The sequence below is a fragment of the Silene latifolia genome, chromosome 5, assembly GCF_048544455.1.
Source record: "Silene latifolia isolate original U9 population chromosome 5, ASM4854445v1, whole genome shotgun sequence".
Taxonomy (NCBI): domain Eukaryota; kingdom Viridiplantae; phylum Streptophyta; class Magnoliopsida; order Caryophyllales; family Caryophyllaceae; genus Silene; species Silene latifolia.
The window spans coordinates 34,763,759-34,787,194 of NC_133530.1; the positions used below are offsets into that span (position 1 = coordinate 34,763,759).

General features: G+C 36.9%; 2 non-coding genes across 2 annotated transcripts; both read left to right on the plus strand.

Moving 5' to 3' along the window:
- Nucleotides 1–16,554: 16,554 nt before the first annotated feature.
- On the plus strand, nucleotides 16,555–16,661 carry LOC141658055 (small nucleolar RNA R71). The gene has a single exon (XR_012548965.1). It is a non-coding gene; the product is annotated as a small nucleolar RNA R71 (small nucleolar RNA).
- A 4,215-nt stretch (nucleotides 16,662–20,876) lies between these two features.
- On the plus strand, nucleotides 20,877–20,983 carry LOC141658192 (small nucleolar RNA R71). The gene has a single exon (XR_012549093.1). It is a non-coding gene; the product is annotated as a small nucleolar RNA R71 (small nucleolar RNA).
- Nucleotides 20,984–23,436: the final 2,453 nt, after the last annotated feature.

Below are 23,436 nucleotides of genomic sequence, written 5' to 3' on the forward strand. Positions count from 1 at the left end.
TGCATAAGTTGAAATCACAACAAGCAACGAAATTAATTATGAAAGTATATTAGATTAACCATGAATCAATCCACATGTTGGTTTCCCCTAATTCCCCATTAACCCTTGTTAATGAAACTACTCACTCATTATCATGGTAAACATGCTAGCAAGGTTGTCAATCATACTAACAAAGCAAAACATGATGAGTAAATGAAGATGATTAACAATAATTAAAAAGGGATTAACATAATTATACATACTAATGATTCCAAAATAAAGCAAATAATAATAGAAGTACTTGATGAATGATTGGAAGGTTGTCAATCTCCTAATAATAACCCAAATAATCTTCAATTACCCAAAATAAAAGATGAACAAAAGAGAAATTAAGGAAATGAGATTTGTATTAAGACTTGATTAGAAGTTGATTACAAGATTAAAGAGAGATTAGAATGATATAAACTACACTAAAGATTGATAAGAAGAACATGATAATCTAATTAGACTAATGGGGTATTTATAGTGGGGATTAGGTACACAAATTAGGGTTTACTAAGGGCTTAAATGACGATTAAGACCTTGAGGAATCGCTCCTCTCAGAAAAGATGCGGGTCTCCTTTTTGCTGGTATTTCTAAGATATGCGCATCTTCAAAGAGCAAGAAGAGAACGTTGGGGTCTGTAACACAATCCGACCGTCCAATGTGTCGGGACGAGCGGATTGCTGGGTGGCTGGACGAGCGGATTGGGGACTTGGACGCTCGGATTCTGATGTGGCTGGACGGGCGTCCCGAGGGTCAAGACGCTCGGATTTTGCCTCGGCTTCCTTTTTTTCTTCTTTTCTTCTTCCTTCTTCCAACAATCCTCCGGGATCTTGTCGGAAATGCAAGGATCTTTCCTCATCATTGCCCATCTACTACAATATGTACAAAGGCCTTCTAGTCTTGTCCTCTCTTTGATGCTTGGTCATTGGATTCAATCAATTTAGCTCTATTTTGCCATGAAAATGCAAGGTTTGCACTCCTTTCCTACCAAGGGAACAAAACCTCAAAGAATATGCAAAACAAAGGACTAAAGAAGTAAATGACCCAAATATGCACTAAAAAGCATGGGAACGAGGCTAATTCGGAAACTAAATATGCTCAAATAATGGTCACATCAAATATCCCCAAACCGAACCTTTGCTCGTCCCGAGTAAAGAGGTGACAAAAAACTAGGACCGTTATTTAAACTAACCTACTAACATAGCCGATATGAGACAATTAGCGGGTCTCACTCCGCCCCTTCAACTCACAACAAGACAACCATGAGGTTGTTGGAGTAAGTGTCCCCGACAATAATGCGATCACAATTATCGATCATATTGATCACATATTTAAATCTCATACCAAGAATACGAAAGGGATGATACATTACATATATATAGTCAACTGGTCCACACATATCGGTAATGATTGGCTGGCTAGAGTTTGACATTACTGTCGTGCGACGGTGGTGATGAGTTGATCCCTTGAGGTCACACCTAAAGGAAGATTCTCTTAATTGAAAAGGTTAATTAATTGTATGTCGATACAGATTAATTAATTCCTTAAAATTGAACAAATTATTATCATAAGAGAGAAAATGACATCTTATTATAATGTGATTAAATAAGATTTTATTTAGTAATTTAAGAAGTTATATTACTAAAATTAATCCGTGTTTGCGAAACACGCGAGATGAGAATGATAAGTTAGTTATAATTACAAGTTGTTGTGAATTATACTAACCAGTAATTAAATGACCATTTTATGTGAAAGTAATTTTGAATTACTAGTCAATTTGTTAAATGTGATTTATTTAATTTGTAAATGATATTTAATTTGTTAAATATGCATTTTAAATTAAAACATGACATAAGACATGTCACATGTCACATGACATACAATTGTACAATTGACAAAAATAAAATGGACTCCATACTACATATCAACCGAAAATTGGTGGGCATTGTGAGAAGTTTTGTCTTTTTCCATTTGTCTTATTCATTTGTCTAATATGCTTGATAGTGACATGACTATGGACAAAGGCTTACACAATTTTTCTTGTGAAGACAAAAAGGAAAAAGGAAAAGGACCTAAAATCCCCCCCCCCCACCGGTTTTGTATACCACCATTGAGAGTTTTTTCTCTTATTAATTCATTCTCTCATGTTTTTATGAAAATCACTACCTTCTCTCTCTTGTTCTTCATAAAATTCATTTTTATGAATCTAATTTGTATAAATCCATCACTAATAATACTAGTAGTAGTATATGAGTATTAATAACCGATTTTAAGGTAAACTACATTACAAACATCTAGTACATGTTAGTTTGTGGGATTTTGGGATAGTCTTGGGTGCTACTTATTGGAGGGCTTCTATTTTGAAGTCATGAATGTTCATCCATTATTGGAAAGCTCAAGAACTAACAAGAAGGAGATCTTGTTGGTGCCCACAAATGACCGAAATTTAGATGGTGAGAAATCGATTTTCTTATCTCTTCTTATTTAGTTTGCATGCATAAGATCAACAATTTATTTTATGACTAAATAAAATAATTCATATATGAATATGTAAATTAATGAGATTAATATTTTCTAACAAGCGGTATCATGAGCCTTAGGTTGTTTGCATGCAAATCGGTTATTGTTTTTCCGAGTTATAAGATTAACAAACAAAACTTATAAATTTGTGTTTATTATGATATATCACGAAATTTATTATGCATGTTAAAGTTTCTGGTCCTAATATGTTTTAGGATATTTTGGTTAATTTATGGATTTTTATTGTTCATTTTATATAATAATGGCATTAAAATGTGATTCTTATGATAAAAATATCATTTTTGGACGAAAAATAGCTAAACTTTCTTTTTTACAGTGTTTTTTGGATATGTTTTCACATATATTATATACTGATGTCCTGTAAATGTTCATAATTTTATGAGTTGTTATGCTCGAAATATGGATTTTTCATGTTAAATTCGAATTTAAATGAAAAAATAGGTTAATATAAGTTATATTTTGAATCTGGTCATATAAATTTAGTATGTTGTCACATGAAATTTTAAAAGATGTGTGTAAAATATTTGGCTATAATGAAGTCTTTATGCATGATTTATGAATTTTTGATGAAAAATCACATAAATAGTGACTTTAATTAGTAAAAATGCTAAAACATACTTCATGACTAAGTAAAAATGTCACATGTTGCATTTTATCATATATTTAAGATCTAAAATTGAAAAGTTGATAAATATAATTTTTCTCATATTTTTATGATTATAATTGATAAATTCGATAAACCGCAACATTGTTTTTCTCGATAAATTTCGAAATTTTTAACCTAAATTTTTTTTTGAACATTATGAGTGTCATGGTATTTTTTCAGAATGTTCACGAGTTTAAAATTTCAAATTTTGAATTTATTTGAAATTTTTATGATTTAATTTGAAGTTTATGACATAATATTGTATTTTTGAGTCCATTTATGAACAATATTAAGAAATATAAGTTAATTATTGTCAATATGTTAGTGGAGACTAATATTGAGTCCTAAGTTGGTTAGGGTAATTAACTTGTACATAAATATGAATTTATGTAATTATTGTGATTATAAAAGGTTAAATCACGCAAATCCGTAAAAACCGATTAATATACGATATTGGCTCCTTAAAGACGATTTAGCATAAAATTGGACATGTTCATACATATTATAATGCTTCATTTTATTTATGATTGTCATAATTTTATTTTATGTAATTTTTGAATTATGTAATTTTACTTAGTATGGCCTTAGTTTTTAATTGATATTACACGAAATGTATGGGAATATCGATTCGGTTGTAATTTATTGTGATCTCGTATCACCATTTTGAAATTTAATAGATTTATTTTATTTTAATTAAAAATGTATAATAGGAAATTATGTAATTTGTTATGTAATTTATTTATTCCGGAGATCCTTGAAGACGGTGCCACTCGAGAAGGAGATCCATTAAAGACGGTGTTACCTCGATATGCGTGCCAAGACCGAATTTCAAGGGACCAAAGGAGTTGGTTTCCGAATTTGTAATAGTTAAATTAGATTTACTATTTTAGGAAGGCCATACTAGGATTTATTTTTATGTTTTGCATTTTATTTATATGTTGCATGCATCGCTAAATCGCCATAACTAAAACATGCATCATCATTTTATTCGAGTTTATCGATCGTGTTAATTACAATTATCGTAGTTCACCGCTTTAGTTCACTTAAAACGTGACAGATAATAAATTGACATGACCTCTCGCTAAAATAAACAATTGAGACTTAGCCTTACCAAAAAGTAGAAACCATGAAAACCTATTTCGCGAGGGAGTGCACTCGGCCACCCCGGGGTACAAACTTTGTTACGTAGGGGAAGTGGGTGATAAATGTCTATCCACCGAATTCATGTTGATGAGGGTTTCATCGGCTACCCCGTGCCCAAGTTAATGTGAATTTGGATCATGGACACATTTATTTGAAATTTGGATTGACCTCAACGGAAGTATTCGTGACCGTAGTCGCATGTGTTCCGGGCTATAGATAAATATTAGAGTAATTTTATCGACCAAGAGTTCTAAAAGTAGAATCGATTAAAGAGTTAATCCACCGAGTTATATTGATAAGAGTTTCATCGGCTACCCCGTGCCCAAGTTAATATGAATTTGGGTCTTGGAATCATTTATCATAGTTGGGTAGAGGTCACTATGTAAATGTTTTGCTTGTTATTTACAAGTATTAATAAAAACGATAGATGTTGAGTTTTCCACTATTCCGTTATCATGTTGTTCTATTTCTTTACCGCAATTCATATACGATATCATTTCGATTTTTGATTCAAATCTCCATTAAAATATCGTAACTAAAGACAAATATGAATTTTCTTCTAAAACCTCGATTATCCATTGTAAGGATCTCTTGTGAAGAGTATAGATGGAAGTTATTTGTGATCAAAAGGGTTTTTGATTCTTGACTAACATATCTACTTACAATTGTTTCTCATATGCTTAATTGAGTTAAGTACTTTGAAACGTTACATCATTTTGGTAACAAGATTTGTTTGAAATCAAAATTGACCAAAATACCGCAACCACTTCAATGAAAGTTTTAAGACTAAACAAATGAATTGAAGAGTAGTCTTCATGAAATTCAATTTTGCTTCTCTAAGCAAAGACTCATTGATATGAGTGGGAGCATTTTCTTAAACTGTTAAGAAAAGGACGAAGTTCAAAGAAGTAAAATTAGAATGAAATTGATATAAGGTAATGTTAAAAGTGAAGTTATTGAGAATAACGATACTAAACCTATCAATCCGGACCGATAAAGTTTCCATTGTCTTAATTGTTGGACGCAAGAAAGGAAACCACCCCAAAATTATTGAAGAATCAACAAGTTAGTTGTGGGACATCTAATGAGACCTTGTTCTTTAAATGTTATTTGATTAACATAAATTTTGCTAGTACTACTTCGTCAATATTAGAAACCGGTGGTGGTTTTCATCATTGTATTTGATACATAGGATGATTAGAATATGGTGACTAGCAACAATGATGTTGAGAGATAGAGTAATTGTGTACTCAATCTAGTTATTGAGTTTAAGTTGTACTTAATTGTGACTATTAAGTGCATAAACTCCAAATAAGAATATAAATTTGTTAAGATACAAAAGAGGTTTCACTTTTGTGACCCTATACACCATGATTTGATGTATGGCTAGCTCATTATCAAGGTGATTATATTCTAAACCAAACTAGAATGATATATCATGAAGATGATGCAAGACTCAAATTGGTAACCTAAGATTAAACCTTAGATTCTGGAATGATGAACGCAAAGAGTTATCGAGTACTCTTGAAACCATTAGATCTTATGGTATATGTGTATCTTGTATTCAAAGCAAGATGTCTCGTGCCTTTTGGTTGAAAAAGAGATCGAGGTTGTAAATCATTGATCCAAAATAGGTTGATCATTTTATTTTACCAACGAGTTAGGTTGACACTAATGTGTTCACTTAATAAGGTAAATAGAGAAATCTTTGAAGAAGTTCAAAGAGTTCCAGGAATCACGATTTAGTCGTGATGGGATTATCAAAGTGAAGACTTTGGTATAAGCCAAATGAAATGTGATGTAGTATCACAAGTTAATCTCTCTTAACACACATTATGGAATAATGAGTGGTTGGATAAGAAATCAAACACTATTCGATATGGTTTGGACTTCAATCAAGTTACTTTGAGTTACTTGATCCTTTTGGGGATTTTATCATTTTGTCTAAATTATTTTTCCACTAAATCTAAAACGAATCATATGACATATGAAATGGTAGGGTACCATGTTTGTAAGTTTTTCAAAAGAAACAAATGCTTATTTTCCCTTACTATAATCACGAGTACAATGGGTTTGTGGCTCGTGAAGCTGTCTTTCTAGAATACAAGTTTATTTCTAGAAGACAAAGTGGGAGAAATTATTTAAGAGCCACAAAGAATGTTATGTCGCAAGAAACTGGTCTTTCTTGGCTACATGAGACGTTTTGTGTAAAACATTGTTTCTTCAAAACCTAGGAGGTTAAAGTCATCACTTGTTGAAGATGATGAATTAGTGTTACTTTTAGAAAGTAAAGAGCTTGCAACTTTTACAAAGAAATTGTTTGATTCAAGTTGATTACTTCTGGAAATTAATGAACATATGATTTACACGAGAGTGTTTAAGTCACAACTCAATACAAGGCTTAGTGCCATGAAAATCCGAAATAAATTCCAAGTGAATTGTTAGATATCAAAGCTTCATTGGTAACAAAGGGTTTTGCACTAGTTGAAATGCTTAAGTCTATTTGGATCTTCTTAGGGATTGTGTTTTATTATTATGATATACATATAGCAAGTGAATCTAAAACCCACTTCTTCAATCAGAAGGAATGTATTCAATACATGTCTTGAGTTTTGTAGATTCTTGCAATCCTAAGATAATGTGAAACTTAAGAGAGGGTCTTAAGTAGGACATCAATGAGTTGGAATCAATGTTTTGATCATGTTATAAAACTTTTCTCGATAAGTCGAGAAGTTGTGTTTATACATGGAGTTTAGTGGGAGTTACGGAAATTTTAATTAGTCTTATATGTAGATGACATATTGATCATTGCGAATGATTTAAGACTTTGGAGATATATAGTACATCTTCAATATCCGGATTTATGGAGATAAATCTACATGATATAAATGTCAAATAAGAAGTAGGTTGATAAGATTCATGACTAGTTCAATCAAGTTGAACATATTTGATTAATTTCATTTGCTTCCGCTGTCGAATCAATTAAATAGGATATGATGTATAACACTTCATATACTTTGAGTATGATGAATTATTTCAAATTGAATTTAAGTAATAGTTACCAAGTAAGCCATAAAGATTACCCTTAAGTGCTTGCAGAAGCATTAAGGATGTAATGCAAAGTGTGTTTGATGCAATTTTGTGTAAGGGTGTTACACAAATGACAATTGACAATTGAGATTGCGCATGGTTTCCGACAAAACCATAATCAAAATACATTAGGATGGTTAAGATACCATTGTGGCTATGTTATCTAAGAAATAGATTTTCTAGAATCATTCTAGGCAATAAAGAACAATGAGAAATATTTACAACGGAAATTGAGTACACTTGCAATCATGAGATGTACAAGAAGGATGAGTCCCGCACACTGTGAAAACAGTGGGAGCTATTCTAAGGCTAGAGGGCCTATGTCTTGATTGGATCTCGACACGTACTCAAAAGTTTTGTAATGCAAATGTATACATTAGAAAGGAAAACGGTATGTAGTAAGGTTGAGTTAGGTACAAGAAGTTGATAAAACCTACTAACCAAAGCCTTTTCATAGGCTTAACATGATGAGTCATGTCATTTCAATTGGATTGAGATTAATAACTACATTAAAGATCAAATTAGATTATAGAATATGAAATAGTAATCAGGTATTGACTATTCATATGTGATAATCACATTTGTCGTTCGAATTTTTAAGCTGAAAAACTCCTTTTATACTTTGTTACATCCAAACGGGTTGTAGAGACAACATTGAACCCCGTTAAAGTGAACCCGGATTAACATGGTATTCGCCCATAGTCACTTGTATGAGGTGACGTCTCGAAGTGACTAGAGTGTGATGCGATTGATGGCAAGTTCAAGTGCCATAGAGTCATGTGAGATGACTAGTCGATCACATAGGCAGACTGTTAGGAACACTTTGTCGGGCAGTGACCGCTTATAGAGTTATGGCAAATTTATATAGCCTGGTCGTGGCAAGAGCTACTATAGTATTCTAATGAGTCGATTCTTTTGACTAAAGACCGTTCACCTAAGGTGGCACAGTTTTAGATTAACTTTGATTTGTGTTACTACGACCTTCGTAAATGGGGTCAAATGGGCATATTTTGGGTTATGATGGCTGTGGCTAGTCGAAGGGAATGAGCGCGATAGGAATTGTCCACCCCCTTGTCAGGGTTAAAACAATATCTCAAGGCCACTCAAGGAGTAATGAACTGGAAATGCGTGGCCACGCTCGGATGGTATCTATGGTAGATAACTCCGGTCAATCAGTTATTCTCCAGATCGAGGAAACCACTCTCGATATGATCACTTGAAAGTACGACCCGAAAAACACCTTGCATTGAGTGGGAGATAGTAATAGGACAAGAGAATTGGTTACGCACACTTGTCGAGGACAAGTGGGAGATTGTTGGAGTAAGTGTCCCCGACAATAATGCGATCACAATTGTCGATCATATTGATCACCTATTTAAATCTCATACCAAGAATACGAAAGGGATGATACATTACATATATATAGTCAACTGGTCCACACATATCGGTAATGATTGGCTGGCTAGAGTTTGACATTACTGTCGTGCGACGGTGGTGATGAGTTGATCCCTTGAGATCACACCTAAAGGACGATTCCCTTAATTGAAAAGGTTAATTAATTGTATGTTGATACAGATTAATTAATTCCTTAAAATTGAACAAATTATTATCATAAGAGAGAAAATGACATCTTATTATAATGTGATTAAATAAGATTTTATTTAGTAATTTAAGAAGTTATATTACTAAAATTAATCCGTGTTTGCGAAACACGCGAGATGATAATGATAAGTTAGTTATAATTACAAGATGTTGTGAATTATACTAACCAGTAATTAAATGACCATTTTATGTGAAAGTAATTTTTAATTACTAGTCAATTTGTTAAATGTGATTTATTTAATTTGTAAATGATATTTAATTTTTTAAATATGCACTTTAAATTAAAACATGACATAAGACATGTCACATGACATACAATTGTACAATTGACAAAAATGAAATGGACTCCATGCTACATATAAACCGAAAATTGGTGGGCATTGTGAGAAGTTTTGTCTTTTTCCATTTGTCTTATTCATTTGTCTAATATGCTTGATAGTGACATGACTATGGACAAAGGCTTACACAATTTGTCTTGTGAAGACAAAAAGGAAAAAGGAAAAGGACCTAAAATCCCCCCCCACCCCACCGGTTTTGTATACCACCATTGAGAGTTTTTTCTCTTAATAATTCATTCTCTCATGTTTTTTATGAAAATCACTACCTTCTCTCTCTTGTTCTTCATAAAATTCATTTTTATGAATCTAATTTGTATAAATCCATCACTAATAATACTAGTAGTAGTATATGAGTATTAGTAACCGATTTTAAGATAAACTACATTACAAACATCTAGTACATGTTAGTTTGTGGGATTTTGGGATAGTCTTGGGTGCTACTTATTGGAGGGCTTCTATTTTGAAGTCATGAATGTTCATCCATTATTGGAAAGCTTAAGAACTAATAAGAAGGAGATCTTGTTGGTGCCCACAAATGACCGAAATTTAGATGGTGAGAAATCGATTTTCTTATCTCTTCTTATTTAGTTTGCATGCATAAGATCAACAATTTATTTTATGACTAAATAAATTAATTCATATATGAATATGTAAATTAATGAGATTAATATTTTCTAACAGAGGTAGGATGTCTTCTTGCAAGGCAAGGTGGGTCTTGCCAAAATGGCGACACATCCAATCATTAAAGCACATAAAATCAAGTAATGGATGCATCTACAAAAAGAATAGCCACTTTCCTCATCTAAGTGGCGGAAATTATCTAAAGGGGAAGCAATTCAAGGGTACATACTCCTTCATATATACAATTTCTTCAAACTACTAAGCCTAGAAGGATACCAATAAATCACCTCCAAGTTGTGTCAAGCTACGTACCTTTGTCCTCAATCGTTAAATCCTTTTGTCAAGAGTAGACTCCCTATGGTGTTAGAAACACTGGAGGATCGTGGAATTCCCCTTCTTGCCTAGACAAGAAGAAGGGTCGTCCCCTCTCTACCATGCACAAAAATGGATACGATGGATAAAGGGATCAATAGAATTTGAGTTTCATTTGGGAGTTTGCTTTTGTTGTTGTTTTTCCCCCCAATTTCTTGTGGCATTTGACATTTGAGAACACTTTCTTTTTGCCATTTCTTTGATGTTTGGCATTTCAATACTTGACAATTTTTTTCAACCTTTTGCATTTCTTTTTGAACATTTTCAAAGTCACCCCAATTAGTAACGAGGGTGCCTTGTATTTGAAGTTTTAGGAGTCTATTTTTGCTCCTTTTTTCATTTGATGCAATTGCAAACTTTTTGACATTTTATTTCAACTCTTGAACTCAAAATTTGATAATTTTTGTGCCCATTCCCTTTGATGACAAAATGTATGGTAGAACATGGATGATAGATAGTTGTATGGTTTCAAGGGTCACCTTGGAATAAACGGTAGCCAAGGAGTTATCACACCACAAGGTACTCTTGACTAGGCCTTAAACCATGGGTCAAAGGATACTAATATGACACATCCTAGGGTGTTTTACAAATATTCTAACAAGCAAAGTCTTAGGAAGAAAAGCATCTACTAGGGCCTATGTACACTTGTCATGCTTCCCAATTAGACGGTTTCGCAAAATTTTTCCTAAATGCAACTATATGCCATGGTGCAACTAACATTTATACAACCTAATGCATATACTTCTACCAACTAATATGCCATATAAAATAGATGCAAGTCCTAGATTCACATTGTTATACCGCATCAATCAAAATAAAGCCACATAGTCATTAACATAAAGAGGAAAAAGGAGATTGGAAAGATCATACCATGCGGTCTTCAATATCCTCATGTCTCGGATGTGGCGTAGTCAATCAATGTGAACAAGGATGAACAAATACAATATATACAAAAATATATACAAGACTACACTACAAAGGAAATGAACTTGTTTTTGGTTTTTCAATTTTTTGGGATTTTCAAAATTTTTTGATTTTTTCGAATTTTGAACAAAACTCAGGTTAGAATTTCCCATCCCCACACTAGTATGGGCATTGTCCTCAATGGCCAATAGAAAATTATGCAAAAATGATGCATGATTTCTACTAAATGCAAACTATACTAAGCTACACTACATGATGCATGTGTTTTTGTTATGGCGGAGAGCATAATTTAAATTAGCTCCCAATGCATATGCATGGACTTCCCCAAACCAAAATAGACATTATTTCTAATGTCAAGAAATTGGGGTAGTTCATGCACATGGAATGAAATGCATGAAACTACAAATTGTCATTTTGGATTTTACAAATGGGAACAATGAAAAGAACACCTTAATGAGGCCAAGGTGTTAGTCCTCCATGTTGCTAGGACTCTCAAAACTATGATCAAGATAAAATAAAGAAAATAAAAGAAGTAGACAAACCATAAGAGTGTAGGAGCCTCCAAAGTTTGCTAATCCTCCATCATATCATCATGAACATCATCTTCCTCCATAGATGTGGAATCATCTCCACTCCCACTTTAACTTCCTTGCTCTTCCTCACTTTCTTCATCTTCATTAACCTCTTCTTCTTCGCCTCCTTCATCACCACCCTCATTATCGACATTCTCCTCTCCACCCGGTCTTTCACCACTAGGAATGCTAGGAAAGAAAACTTCCTTATCCGCCCAACTAGGCGAAGGACATGATGGATCAAGGAGTCCTTGCCTAGCTAGATGTAGGAGAAGCGGATATTGGGCTAAGTACGCATCCACTCTATCATTATAGGCTTGTTGGTGCATTTCCCTCATGAGTAGAGTTATGTAGTCATTTCCTACCTCAACATCCTTGGGTTTGAACTCGTGATACTCAAATGGGTAGGGTGGTGTAATAATAGAGGAGGAGGGCTCCTCAATCTCGCCTCTTTGTTGTTGAATGATATACTCGGGCTCCTCGGAGAGTGGAAGAAGGTAGTTTGTTCGGTGGACATTCAATCGGCAAATCTTTGAAGGCAAGGTGAAGGATCTAGCTTCATTGGTTAGCCACCCATATTTGGTGTCAAGAGAATCATGCTTGACCCACTTAAACTTGTGATGGTGTCCATATCAATGAGATGGCCCCCTTTAACCGCCACATAGGTGTTGTTTTTGTTGAAATCCGGGTTAAAGTGTTTGGCCAAATGGGTAACTAGTCCTCCATTGACAATAAAAGCGGCGCCTTCTTTGCCACAATCGATCTTAAGCCATCTTTCAACCAAAAGTCTTAGAGCATTATATGGCTTAGTAAATTCCCTTCCTATGCTCAAGGCCGACTCAAGTAGAACACAATCAAGCTTGGTAAAATGATTAGTGCTATTTCTTGTTATCAAAGTATTCCCAGTGACCTTGTGCCACACTCTAATGCCCGGATGGTGGACTAATAGAGCACGACAATCATGAAAGCGCACAAATTTCTTTCCGGAAATTGCCTCCCAAAGAGGAGCGGGGTCATACTTTTCGGGGATCAACATTTGCAAGACGAACTCGATGTATTCTCGAGTCTCCACCTTAGTAAGTTTCAATGAACTCAAAAATTCCAAGGTGAGGGAGGGGTATGTCAATTCTTTCATGGTAAACAATTTACCCAATCCCATAGCCTCAAAGAAGGCTTTTGTTTGTTCAATAACACCCAACTTTGTCAAAGCATCTTCACAAATAAATTTTGTAGGCATAATGGTCTTCTTAGCAAAGTGGACAAATTTATCCCTATGAGAATCGGAAGTGAAAAATACCTCCGGATAGTCGGATAATTGAGCAATAACCGGAGTTGTTGATGTTGTTGCTTCCATAGGGGGATCTTATTGTTGTTGTTGAATTTCCAATCTTGCATTAGAAACTACCAAAGCCTTAGACAATTGTTTTTCTTGAAGAGATAGTTGCCTTTTTTAAAGTGTCTTCTTTTGGGGTGCCTTGTTGCCTCCTTTAGTTCTTGTCATTCTCCTTTGCTTGAATACACCAAAGAAAGATTGAAATCTTCAATTTCTAAGGATGCCCAAATCGATTTATGATGAAAGGATGTTGCTTTGTATCTTAAAAATCGACTCAAAAGTTGAAGATTTTGGTGTTTGAATCAATTATTGTTGCAAAAGGAGTGATTAATTTTTGTTGTGAGGAAGTTTGGATTTGATTTTGTTGAATTTGGTTGAGGAAATTTTGTTTTTGTTGATGGAGAGGATGAGGGTTTTGGGATTTTTGTGTTGTGGGTAGTGTTTGAATGTAGAAGAAATGAAAATGAATGAGGTAAGAGGGCTTAAGAGACCCGTTAATTTTGAAACAGCAGGGGAAGACGAGTGGCAGGGGGTTCGGGATGCTCGGATTCTTCGCAAATAGGCTTCAGGAAAGGACGCCACAGGATGAGCGTCTTTCTGGAAAGATGAGCGGATTCTGCAAAGTGAGACGAGCGTCTTTCTGGATGGACGCTCAGATTCTATTCCAGGAGAAATTCTTAAAATGTTGCAGCAAAAAGACGAGCGGATTTTCCCAAAGACGAGCATCCAGAGCCAGACGAGCGGCTTCTCTACTGAGACGCTCGGATTCCGTTACAGACCAGATTTTTGGAATTTGCAGCTCTCCTAGACGAGCGGATTTCGCCTCAGATGCTCGGATTTCCTGAAGTCGAGCGGATTACCCTTTGGGCCGCTCGGATTCTTCCTTGACCTTACGGATTCAGGTCCATCCGTGGGTACTGCATAACCCGTGTCATTTTCACTCTTCAATTCCCGTGTTCTTCATTGTAGGGGCACTACAAAGGCATGAATAGCCTAAGCAATTGCTATCCCCACACTAAGTTAAAGCACTACACATCAATAAAATCATAAGTCCCTCCCTCACTTCTCTCAAAAATGATGAATATCTTGATAAAGGCATAAAAATATAAATCCAAAAATGACAAAAATGCAATGTAAAAATTAAAATGCGAGTTAGGGAGTTAGAATATTTACAAATGGTAGTTTAGGGAGGACTCCACCAAACTCTCATCCTTAGTGAGATGTCATGGGGGCATGTCCAAGGTGTTGTTGATGTTACTCAACACCTTGAAGAAGTAGTCGAAAGCTTGCTCATTATCATGATAAAGATCTTGAATAGACCTTTGCACTTGTTGCTCTTCATGATGGTCTTGATCCATAGCATTACCAATATAAGGATTGAAAATCCCTTCAAACTCATCGTCCCAAAGACCGCAAACCTCGTCTACTTGGTCACTAAAAATCTCTTGAGTTGATAGAGACAACTCTCCCTCTTTCTTGTTTTGGCCAACAAGGCCATCTTCTTCATTGCTTGAATTTTGTGAGCTTTTCAAGCTCTCTTTGTTGCAATTCCCTTGGTCATTGAACGAAGCATCATCAACTTTCTTTTTCCATTAAAACTCCGACTTCTTCCTCTCATCTTTCCGGCTATAGTGATCAACCATAAAGCATGGTTCATGCAAACGGGGAGCTCTCATGGTCTTATCAAGATTGAAAGTTATGGTCTCATCTCCTATCTCTAGAGTAAGCTCTTCATGCTTTATATCTATTACCGCACCCGCGGTGTGCAAGAAAGGTCTTCCTAGGATGATCGGAATATTGGAGTCTTCTTCCATATCTACAATGACAAAGTCCACCGGGATGAAAAATTTCCCAACTCTCACGGGAACATCTTCCCATATCCCTAACGGTGTCTTCGTTGTTCTATCGGCCATTTGGAGTGTGATGTTGGTACATTTAGGCTCTCCCATCCCTAGTCTTTTACTCACCGAATACGGCATAACACTCACACTAGCTCCTATATCACATAAGGCTTTGTTAATCGTGGTGTCGCCAACGGTACACGGTATTGAGAAGCTTCCTGGATCTTTAAGTTTAGGAGGTGAACTCCCTTGAAGGATTTCACTACTCACCTTAGTGAAGGCGATAGTCTCAAGCTTCCGGATCGACTTCTTTTTCGTAAGGATGTCCTTCATGTACTTTGCATAGGCCGGCACGTGATTGATTAATTCCGTGAAATGAATCGAGACTTCCAAGTTCTTGACCATTTCCATGAATTTTCCAAGTTGGTCATCAAATTTGGGTTTAGCTTGACGACTTGGAAAATAAAGTCTAATCAGAATGGGTTCCTTCTCCTTGGCCTTTTCTTCATTTTTCTTTGAAACTTCTTCTTGAATGAGGGGTTCTTTTTCCTTGGAGTTTTGCACAACTCCTTCTTTTTCACTAACTTCCACAACTTCATCCTCAACTTTCTTCTTTGGTGCTTCATATCTTGTACCACTCCTCAAGTGGATGGCACTAACTGTTTCATGTCTCGGGGGATTACCTTGAGGTGGTAATTGCCCCTTTTGCCTTTGTGAGCTTGAAGATGCTAGTTGAGTCAATTGGGATTCCAACATTTTGGTGTGGGCTAGGATATTGTTGATGGTGATTTCCTTTGCTTGGCTATCTTTTTGCATTTGAGTGAAAAATTCTTGTTGATTCTTTTGCATTTGGAGGACCGCTTTTTGAACATCAAAACCTTGGTCATTTTGTTGATTGTATGGAGTTTGATTTTGGTAACCTTGGTTTTGGTTGTAAAAGGGTCTTTGATTTTTGTTTCTCATGGGAGGTGGGGTGTATGTTGAAGGATTTTGAACATTTTGGCTTTTATATGAGAGATTTGGATGAAACTTGGTGTTTTCATTGTAATAATTTGAATAAGGGGTACCATTCTTGTATGCTTGAAAATCATTCACTTGCTCACTAGTGCCCCGACATTCACTTTGGTCATGTCCCAAGGTTCCACAATTCTCACATATCCCACTTGGGATTGATGAAGATGTCGTCATGGCATTGACATGTTGCTTTGGAGATTTTGAGGCTTCTTCAAGTTTAGCGATAGCCTTTTCAAACTTCAAGTTAATGGTATCAATGTGAGCACTAAGTTGAGCACTCAATTGAGTAATAGAGTCCACTTCATGCTTTCCTCCTCTAGTAGCCTTGCGAGGCCTACTATATTGTGAATTGTGGACCGCCATTTCCTCAATTTTATTCCAAGTTTGATTGTCGTCAACTTCCGTGAACATACCGTTTGATCCCATGTTGAGAATGTTTCTTGAGTCTTCATAAAGACCGTTCCAAAATTGTTGAACCAAGAACCACTCGCTAAGTCCATGATGAGGACATGAGCGACAAGTTCCTTTAAATCGCTCCCAAGCTTCATACAAAGATTCTTCGTCCGTTTGCTTAAAACCCGTAATTTGAGCTCTTAGCATGTTAGTCTTTTCCGGTGGGTAGAACTTTTTGTAGAAAGTTAGAGCCAACTTCTTCCAAGATTCAATACCAAGAGTAGCCTTATCAAGGCTCTTCAACCATTGTTTTGCGGTACCAATTAGAGAAAATGGAAATAAGACCCATCGAATTTTGTCTTGAGTTACACCGGTTTGTGAAATCGCATCACAATAATCACAAAAAGTCTTCATATGAGAGTGAGGGTCTTCACTAGGCATCCCCGCAAATTGGCTTCTTTCGACTAATTGGATAAATGCGGATTTAGCAATGAAATTTCTGGTTAAGTGTTGTGGTGTAGGAGTTCCATTGGGTAGGTTCTCCTCGGTTGGTACGGAATGTGATGAAAATTTAGGCATTGGGGGTTGATTTTGTATTGGGTTCTCCTCACCTTCTCTTGCAAAAAGGTTGATGAACTCAAGAGAATGAATATTTACAACCTCTCTAATACCTCTCAAAGTGTTTCTAGCAAGTCTTCTATTGTTTGTCAAAGTCCTTTCAATTTCGTGATCAATGGATAACAAGTTACCTTGTGATCTTCTAGACATGCAAAATATCAAACAACTTGAAAACAATTAGAACAAACCTTGAGGAGTTTTACTTCCCCAAGGCAAAGAAAAACACAACTAATAACAATCTAAGAAAATCTAAATCAAGTTAACACCGTCCCCGGCAACGGCGCCATTTTTGGTCGGTCCGCTTTGGAGCTTAGATTTCGGTTACTTGTCGTTAGGAGCACCTAGACCAAAACAATATTTATATCTCCACAAACAACTCTACTATTAGTAAAGAGGTAAGTAAAGGTCGGATCCCAAGGGACGGGTATTGATGTAGGATTTTCGATTGCAAGTAGCGGTGTCTAGGGGTGTCACGATTTGGGGTTTGAGGTAGAAGATCACTAAACTAAATAGCAATAAAAGTAAACAAGCAAGATGACTAAAATGAGATGTAAACAATTGATAAAAAGCACTAGGGTGTCGTGGGTTCATGGGATTTGATCATACAAACATGTTTTCAACTAGATGCAAGCAATTATTGTTGTGATGGGATCGAGTTAGTGTATATCTTACAATCCCTAGGAAGGTTTGGGTCCCGGAGCCGAATCGATTAGATTGTACAACACCTACAAGTCGACTTAATCCACCCCATCCAACAATATGCATGGTCTAATGAGACTCGAGTTGGTTTATGTCTTACAAGTCTCATTGAAAAGATAAGTGATGGGTAAAAAATGCAAGGATTCATAGGCTCGCATTTCATCAAACATAACATGTGCATAATTTGAAATCACAACAAGCAAGCAAATTAATTATGAAAGCATATTATATTAAGCATGAATCAATCCCCATGTTGGTTTCCCCTAATTCCCCATTAACCCTAGTTAATGAAACTACTCACTCATTATCATGGTAAACATGCTAGCAAGGTTGTCAATCATACTAATAAAGCAAAACATGATGAGTAAATAAAGATGATTAACAATAATTAAAAAGGGATTAAGAGAATTATACCTACTAATGATTCCAAAATAAAGCAAAGAATAATAGAAGTACTTGATGAATGATTGGAAGGTTGTCAATCTCCCAATAATAACCCAAATAATCTTTAATTACCCAAAATAAAAGATGAACAAAAGAGAAATTAAAGAAATGAGATTTGTATTAAGACTTGACTAGAAGTTGATTACAAGATTAAAGAGAGATTAGAAAGATATAAACTACACTAAAGATTGATAAGAAGAACATGATAATCTAATTAGACTAATGGGGTATTTATAGTGGGATTAGGTACACAAATTAAGGTTTACTAAGGGCTTAAATGATGATTAAGTCCTTGAGGAATCGCTTCTCTCAGAAAAGATGCGGGTCTTCTTTTTGCCGGTCTTTCTAAGATATGCGCATCTTCAAAGAGCAAGAAGAGAACGTTGGGGCCGGTAACATGATCCAAGCGTCCAAGGTGTCAAGACGAGCGGATTGTTGGGTGGCTGGACGAGCGGATTGGGGACTTGAACGCTCGGATTCTGAGGTGGCTGGACGGGCGTCCCGAGGGTCAAGACGCTCGGATTTTGCCTCAGCTTCCTTTTTTTCTTCTTTTCTTCTTCCTTCTTCCAACAATCCTCCGGGATCTTGTCGGAGATGCAAGGATCTTTCCTCATCATTGCCCATCTACTACAATATGTACAAAGGCCTTCGAGTCTTGTCCTCTCTTTGATTCTTGGTCATTGGATTCAATCAATTTAGCTCTATTTTGCCATGAAAATGTAAGGTTTGTACTCCTTTCCTACCAAGAGAACAAAACCTCAAAGAATATGCAAAACAAAGGACTAAAGATAGTAAATGATCCAAATATGCACTAAAAAGCATGGGAACGACGCTAATTCGGGGACTAAATATGCTCAAATAATGGTCACATCACCGGGTCACCAAGTTTAGTGGGCATCTTGTTAAGGATATGAGCACTACATGCCTCTTCCATTGCCACTATCTCTTGGTCACCCAAGACCCTATTCTTAGTCAAGATATCTTTGAAAAATTTTGAGTAAGTTAGCATGTTCAAAATCACTTCCGTAAAGGGTAAGGTGACTTCAAGTTTCTCAAGCATATCACAAAACTTGGCATACTTAAAGTTTTCCCTACTCTTTATGGCTCTTGAGGGATAAGGAATATGAGACACAAGTTCAAAATTGGAAGGTACCTTTGGAGGAACCGAAATTCTTTGTTACCTTTTTGATGTGTTGCAAAGGCACTTCTCCAATAGTTTCTTCCTCATAAGGAAGGTCTTCCACTTGAATTCCCCCACTTGAAGACTCTTCACAAGCTTTCTTTCCCTTGTTGGCTTCACTCATTTTAGCCGACTGTGTCATTGAGGGGCTTTCCCTTTCACCATTCATTTCCATCCTATTCCTCTTGGTATCCCCATCAACTTCTACCTCAAGATCTTTTTAGGGGTCCTCAAGCTCTACACCGCTCCTCAAAACTACCGCATGAGCATGATGGCTATTTGAGGCGTCTTTGGAACTTTGTCCTTGGGCTAATAGACCATCGGGCGGCCTTTGAGGGTTAACCAAAGCATGAGAGGCCATACTTGATTTTATATCCCTCATATCTTTAAGGAAAGTAGCCCTTAAGTTTGCTTGTTCTTGTTGGCTTGCCTTTATGAAATTAGCCATGTCTTGGCTATGTTGCACTTGCATGTTTTTCACCATCTTTTAAAGTTCATTTTGGGAGGGCTCACTTTGGGGTTCTTTATAAGGTTGGTTAGCTATGGGTAAAGGGAACCCATAGTCGTACCGAGCGTTGGGAACTTGGTTGTTGTTGTTTTGTCCCCCTTGAAAATTACTTCTAGGACCATTGTTGAAGTTTGGTCCTTGACCTTGATATTGAGACCCTTGAGCATACCCTTGCCCAAATCCTTGATTAGCTTGATTCACTTGGTTCCCTTGATAAAACCCTTGGTTGTTTTGATTGCCTCCAAAATCTTGGTAACCTTGAGGTTGGTTCCCATAGTTTTGGTTTTGATTGTTGTTTGGCCATTGGTTTTGATTTCCGAGGTTGTTTATTTGGTTGGAGTATCCTCCCCTTGGTTGAGAAAATCTGGGTGGATTATTTGGGGCTTGTGGTTGAAGATGTTGTGGGTTTTGAACATTGGTACTCTTGTATCTAAAGTTGGGGTGGTTCTTCAAACTCGGATGGTAGAAGTTGGTGTTTGGGTTGTAGACATTGGGATTGTTGTAGGGTGGTCTTGTATTGTTGTTATAGTTGTGAAAGACATTAACATCTTGGACATTCTCCTCATACCCACCATTGTAGTTGTTGGCACACATGTTAAAAGTGTTGCCATTCCCCCCATATAGCTCACAAGGTAAAACTTGAGCTACCTCCTCCATGGGTGGACCATGTGAGGTGGTGGCTTGATGCACTTGGTTCCTTTGTAATTTCTCAAGTTGCTTGGTGAGAAGATCAAGCTTAGCATTTGTCTCGGCATTTGCACTAGAAAAGTTCTCCTTAGGGAATTTGCCATTTCTCCTAAGCATATTTCCTCTTGAGCCATAATTTGCCTCCGAGTCTACCATCTTCTTGATTAGTGTCGTCCCTTCTTCATCACCTAAATGATCAAAGCCTCCCCCCATGGAGGCATTTACCATTTCTTTAGTTCTAGGTAACAATGTTTGAAAGAAGGTTTAGGTGATGTACCACTCCGGGATCCCATGGTGAGGACAACTAGCAATAAGGTCTTGATATCTATCCCAAGCTTCACCTAAGGATTCCCCATCTTCTTGTTGGAAAGTATGAATTTCATTACGAAGCATGGCGGTCTTAGATGACGGATAGTACTTGGCCATGAACGCCTTAGCTAAAGCGTCCCATGTTGTGAATATATCTGGAGGGTGAATATTCAACCACCGGTCCGCCTTACCCGTCAAAGAGAATGGGAACAACATCATCCTTAGAGTGTCCTCGGATACCCCATTCTTCTTCATAATTGAGACCTTTCTCTTGAACTTTCGTAGGTGAGCATGAGCATCTTCTCCAATATGCCCCCCGAACAAATCCTTCTCGATCAACCCAACTTGGGCGCGATGCATCTCAAAGTTGTTGGGAGCCAAAGTGCCAAAATTAATAGGGTTACATGAATCATTATGGTTAGGCCGGTTATGATCTCGTAGAGCCATTTGTGGTGGTAGATTTGGTATATGAGGGGGTGGTGTTTGAGGTAGGCTTGGAAGTGGAAAGTTGTGAAAGGGATTTTATATAGGAATCTCAATTGTGTTGTTTGGTTGAAGTGGGGTTGTGGTATCAATGATTTTTAGGGTGTTTGGGTTTGGTTGGTCTAAGTTTGCTTGAGGAAGTTTCCGAACTCTATCAAGGGTCCTTGTCCTCAAGGTCCTAAAAAACCTTTCGGGGTCAGAATTGAAGAGTAGAGCTTGATGGTTCCTTCTAGGCATGCACTCAACAAACCGTTAGTCTCCTAGTGTCTTTACACACTAGGGTAGGGCAAGAAATCACACACTCTACAATTAAGCACACAACTGCTAAAACAAACTAGCAAGTGAGATAAAACTAACAAGAGCGCGCAATAAACAAACTGTGAATACTGGAACTGCTGAGAGTGAAGTCTCGACTTTGGTGAATTCTACGGAACCGATTGTGGAGGATATAACAGAGGAAGAAGCACTTTTGGATGATCTTGAGGGTATTTCTGCTGCGGCTGAGAATTCAGGTACTCTTTTATCTGAAACAGTGGGTCAATTTCTTAATCTTACGGGGTTATTGGAGAAAGAACCCGTAGTTGAGACTCAGACTGAGGAGCCTGTTCTTCCTAACCCTGCTACTGATCTAGGCATTGGTATAACTCGACCTTGGAATGTGGTTGCTAAACCCTCCCCTGGTATGAGTCTTCATTACTGTGATAAAAGTAGGGATGCGGGAATTGTTGAGATTGTTGAGGATGATGTAGCTGATGAGATTAGGTTTTGGAACAACACTCTTATGGGTAATTTTTTGGGTTCTAAACCAAAGCTTCCACAAGTGGATGATTTTGTTTTGAAAAATTGGAAGAATGTAACTCGTCCTATGGTTCAATATTATAAGAAAGGTTGGTTCAGCTTTCGCTTCCTTTCTGCTGAGGACATGAATGAGCTTCTTAAGGGTGGGCCATGGACTATGGGGTCTAGTATTTTGATTTTGAAGCAGTGGTCTCCGTCCTTCTCTCAGGAGATGGATTCTGTTTCAACAGTTCCTGCTTGGGTCCTATTCCCAGACCTGGATCCTTTCATGTGGTCTAATAATGTCTTAAGTAAGATGGCAAGCACAATTGGGAAACCTCTATTTGCAGATTTACCAACAACTTTTAAGTCCAAACTTCTGTTTGCCAGGGTTTTGGTGGAAGTTAATGTGGCCGAGGAACTGCCCAAAACTGTTACAATCACATCTCCATATCATGGGACAACCACACAAAGAATCATATATGAGTGATTACCTTATTACTGCCACTGTTGTAGGAAGTTGGGACATACTAAGGAGCATTGAAAATTTACTAAAATTAACAAACAATTAGAGGAGGAAAGGAAGGCTAGTAAGGTGGTCCAGGAATATAGACCAGTGCAAACAGCTAAGTCTCCTCCCTGCAACTCAGAGGCACTGGACTCAGAATGCAATGGGCTAGGCCATAATCCTCCTGCAACTGGGGATGAACAATCTGCTGAACAGAAGGAAAAGAGCTCAAAATGCGTTGAGCTAGGCTCTATTCCTTCATCCTCAGAGATTAGTTCTTTTCCTGTTACAAGTGAGGTGGGTTCAGGATCCTATGTGCTAGGTCCTACCTATCCTGATGCTGTAGGAAGGGAAGTGGGAAAGAATACTGAAATGGATATATCACAGGTTGACTCTTATGTTGTTACTACTGCAAATACTTATTCTGTGCTGCAGCATGAGGGGCAATCATTGGATACTAATGTGGAGGTGGTCACTCTGGAGGAGGAGCCACCAGACCCTGCTCAATGATACTTTCTTCTTGGAACATTAGGGGTTTCAATGACCCAATAAAGCAGCATGAGGTTTGGGGTTATTTGAGAAGAAATAAAGTAGAAGTGTTTGGTTTGTTGGAGACTAGGGTGAAGGAGAATAACTTTGCTGCTATAAGTAGGACCTTTTCTTCTTATTTAGTATTAAATAATTACCCTTATCATTATAATGGTAGGATTTGGGTTTTCCTGGACATTAGAAGGGTCACATTGATCTCTTCTTATGGCCATGATCAGCT